The following is a 4,907-nucleotide window of genomic DNA, read 5'->3' as shown; positions in this document are numbered from 1 at the left end:
CTGGGGAGCTCCGGTCTTGTTCGTTAAGAAGAAAGATGGTAGTATGCGCCTATGCATTGACTACCGGGAGTTGAACAAGTTGACGATCAAGAATAGATACTCGTTGCCCCGGATTGATGATCTGTTTGATCAGTTGAAAGGCGCGGCTGTTTTCTCAAAGATTGACTTAAGGTCTGGGTATCATCAGTTGAAAGTGAAGTTAAGTGATATCTTTAAGACGGCGTTCAGAACAAGGTATGGACATTATGAATTTGAAGTTATGCCTTTTGGTTTAACCAATGCTCCTGCCGTGTTCATGGACCTCATGAACCGGGTATTTCACGATGTGCTCGATAAGTTTGTGATCGATTTCATTGATGACATCTTGATTTACTCGAAGAACGAGGAAGAGCATGTGAAGCACTTGAACTTCACACTTCAAAGGTTGAGAGAAAAGAAACTCTATGCTAAGTTTAGCAAGTGTGACTTTTGGCTCTCAAGGGTAGTGTTTCTTGGACATGTTGTTTCAGCCGAATGTATTCTTGTTGACCCGGAAAAAGTACAAACCGTTACCAATTGGGATAGACCGAAGACCGTGACTGAGATAAGAAGTTTCCTTGGATTGGCAGGATACTATCAGAGATTTATTGAGAATTTTTCTAGGTTGGCTGCCCCTATGACTAAGCTAACTAGAAAAGAAGAGAAGTTTGTTTGGACCGAAGCTTGCGAGAAGAATTTTGAAGAGCTGAAAGTTAGACTGACAAGCGCCTTGGTTTTAACTATACCTGATAGTTCCGGTGGGTTGACAGTCTACATTGATGCTTCCAAGATCGGTTTGGGTTGCGTGTTGATGCAACACGGCAAGGTTGTGGATAAGCCTCTCGGCAATTGAAAGATTATAAGCGGAATTATCCCACTCATGACTTGGAGCTTGCCGCCGTTGTTTTTGCTTTAAAGATTTGGAGGCATTACCTGTATGGTGAGAAGATCGCTATCTTCACAGATCACAAGAGTTTGAAATACTTCTTCACCCAAAAAGAGCTGAACATGGGACAAAGAAGATGGTTGGAGTTGGTTTCTGACTATGATTGTGACATCCAGTATCACCCAGGTAAAGCAAATGTAGTTGCGGATGCTCTTAGTAGGAAAGGTGAAAGGAAAGATTTGAACTTGTGTGCTTTGAGTCGGCCCTTGTTGTCGTCGATGGAAAGATTTGGTTTGGAAGTGTTCCTGAGGGTTCGGATTGTATTCTTTATGCCATGACGGCAAGATCCATCCTTAGAGACCGAATTGTTGCTTTGCAGAGTTCTGATCTTGAGTTGAAAGAGAAGATTGAGAAGATTGCCACGAATTCAGAAATGGACCCTACTTTTAGTACATCTTTAGATGGTACCTTATTGTTTAGAGGTAGACTCTATGTGCCTGCTGTTGATGAAATCAAGAAGGAAATATTGAAAGAAGCACACCAGTCGATCTTTAGAATACACCCTGGATGTACCAAAATGTACAAGGACTTAAGGGAACGAACATTTTTGGTGGATTGGTTTGAAAGCGGATGTTGAAGATTTTGTTGCCAAGTGTGAGACTTGCCAACGTGTGAAAGCCGTTCGTCAACCTCCGTCCGGATTGCTCAGCCCCTTCCTATTCCTAGCTGGAAGTGGGAAGATATCTCCATGGACTTCGTGACTAGCTTGCCGCGGACAAGTAAGGGAAATGACACTGTGTGGGTGATTGTTGATAGGTTGACCAAATCAGCCCATTTCATTCCTATGAAGATCACTTACACTTTGGACAAACTAGCTAGACTTTATGTGGACAATGTAGTTCGTCTACACGGAGTGCCTGTCAGTATTGTTTCTGACCGTGATCCTAGGTTCACCTCAAGGTTTTGGAATGGTTTGCAGAAATCCTTGGGAACCCAATTGAATTTGGGTACAGCCCGTCATCCACAGTCTGATGGACAATCTGAGCGGACAATTCAAATCTTTGAGGATATGCTTAGATCCTGTGTTGTGGACATGGGTGGAAATTGGGATGAACACTTAGCTTTAGTTGCATTTGCCTATAACAATAGTTATCAAGCAACAATAGGCATGGCTCCATTTAAAGCTTTGTACGGTAACACTTGCAGGACACCTTTGTATTGGACTGAGATGGGTGAAAGAAAAGTCTTAGGTCTGGAAATGATTGAAGCTACAAAGTGCGATGGTCGACATGATTAGAGAAAGGATTAAGTCTGCCCAGTCAAGATAGAAATCTTATGCCGACAAAAGAAGGACCGATTTGGAGTTTCCAATTTGAGAAAAAGTTTTCCTTAAAGTGTCACCTATGAAAGGGGTGACGAGATTCAATGTGAAAGGAAAGCTTAGCCCTCGCTTCATTGGACCTTATGAGATCTTGGAGAAGGTTGGACCTGTTGCTTATCGCTTGGCCTTGCCCCCATCTTTTGCTGGAGTTCACAATGTGTTCCATGTTTCAATGCTTCGAAAGTACATAGAGAACCCTGAACACATACTACAACAAGCACCCGAAGGACTTAGTGCCGATCTTTCTTACGATGAAGAACCAGCCGAAATCCCAGATAAAAAGGACAAGCAGCTGCAGAATCGCACCATCCCTTTGGTGAAGATTCGGTGGAAGAACCATACCCCGGAAGAAGCCTCATGGGAGAAAGAAGAAGACATGAGAGAGAAGTTTCTTCATCTTTTTGGAAGCACAGGTACGCTTTCAATTTCGAGGACTAAATTTCTTTTAAGGGGGGGGAGAATGTAAAATCCAGTCTTATCCTAACCCTAACTCGGCCCGAATTTTATACTGTTGCAGGTCCGAAGACCCAAAGTGGTAAGAGAAGAGACCTGTGGACCCTCTTAGTTGATGATTTGATGCTTGATACTGAGCCCATGGACATTGACAATGATGCCCCTTACTTGAGCACATTGTCAGTGTTGAGTGAAAATCTGCGCATCGATGAAGATTGAATTAGTTGAAGCACTTATTGGAACCCCGTGATCAATCCGGAGGTATTTCCTAAAACTAGACTTGTTGATTGACTTGTAGGAGAAAACCTAACTCAATTCGGATCTGTCTAGCCTTCCAAATCCACTCTTGAAGTTGCTTGGTTGACTGACAGTCGACCAGTAGTAATGGAATTCAATTTTTTACAAAATCACTTCCCATTTTGCCCCTATCTTTTTGGAACTCGTGAATGAGGACCTAAACTAATCATTGGCACACCAGAGCTCGAGGTTGGACACTCTCTTGGGCTTTTTATGATGTTTGGGAAGATCTTTGACTCCAATCATTAGTATTACACATTAATCATCAACTCAAGGTATGATTCCTTCTATTCTACTTCTAATCTTATTCATCTTCTATCAATTTATGATCTCAAGACCATGGTTGAAGTGCTGCAACCTTGCAAACACTTAACCATGAGTTTCCCCCTTTCAATTCCATGATCATTCCCCCCATTCTTGCTATGTTATGATTCTATTAAGACTGCTTGCACTTCATTACTTTGATTCCTTTCAATTCAACCTATTCTTGATTCAAAATTGACATGTGGATGCATGTTAAGCCTAGATTATTATGAAATTATGATTCTAACTTGATTCTTAACATTCACTTGATTGATTCCCATCATTCTTTACAATTTTAATCAGTTCCAATTTGATTCTTGATAATTATCATATAGAACATATGATTTCGAATTGGGCATTTTTGATTGGACCGTTGGATCGTCATGAAATTTAGTGTGTAGTATCCTCTTACTGTTATAAACATGCCCTCCAAATTTTGTGTCGATCGGAGCACCGGAAGGTCAGTTTCGGATCAAGTCTTCATTTCTGCCCCTGGTTAACAAGTCTTGGTCCACTGACAGTCGACCAAGCCAGTCAACCAAGAGATGGTAACACCCCTGTACTCAGCCAAATTGATTCGTTTGACCTCCGATTCAATTGTTTTCTTCTTTGATATTACTTGTATGTTGTCTAGGGTACCAACACTGATTTTTGGGACCATTCTTGGTGATTATTGAATTTATTTAAAACTCGATTAAGGTAAGGACGGTCGTTAACTCAAGTATGTTAATTATGTAAACATGCTTATATTTTGAGATCTTAATGGTTATGTTCCTATGTGTATTCCTTTACCATACATGACTATTATATGCATTCTTATCAGTAGTAGTATGTTACATATCATTTAGAATATCATGTTCAATTATACTTTATGATTTTATATATGATCAATCATGTTATGATATGCATTGTTTATATGATGAATCATTGATTAAGTATGATATGATGAGATTGAGCTTGTGATTGACTACGTATGACTTGGGAAGTGTCCTTCCGACACTTCTGTTCTTGGACATCGGAGGGAGTAGTATGGGATATTCTCCGAAGGTGTCCATCGACGCTTTCCCGGGTTGTTGGATGACATGCATAGAATTGTCTAGGTGTATGGTTAGGATTATCCTTGTTGTATCAGACCCGAATCGGAAGGGTATTGAGACCAAACGACCGTGGTAGAGTATGGTTGATGGGAGCTCAAGACCGGTATCCACTCCATGAGAGGACTTAAACCATACTGCGGATACCCGAAAGGGGCCATTTATTGGTAGGGTTGCAAATGGATAGACATGGGCTCACGGCCGCTCAAGACCGGTAACCAACCCATGAGAGGACGTGAGAGCTTCCCGTTTACCATTTGTGGATGACCAATAGGGTTGATAAGTCCGTAGTCCGAGTTGGTCGGTGCCATAGGATACGTTGACTTTAGTGTGAAGGATACTGAACCGAGTTGGTCGGTGCCATAGGGAAAGTATCCGGATCTGACATGATAAGACTAAGTAGATGACTTGCATTGGGCTAGGCTTCGCCATGACATGCGCCAATACTTATACCAATGGTGATGTGAGAGAGTGG

Source organism: Hakea prostrata, unplaced genomic scaffold (genome assembly GCF_041222555.1).
Source record: "Hakea prostrata isolate BN-2017 unplaced genomic scaffold, UWA_Hpros_2 contig_14, whole genome shotgun sequence".
In the NCBI taxonomy this organism is placed as follows: Eukaryota; Viridiplantae; Streptophyta; class Magnoliopsida; order Proteales; family Proteaceae; genus Hakea; species Hakea prostrata.
This window is presented reverse-complemented; position numbering follows the sequence as displayed.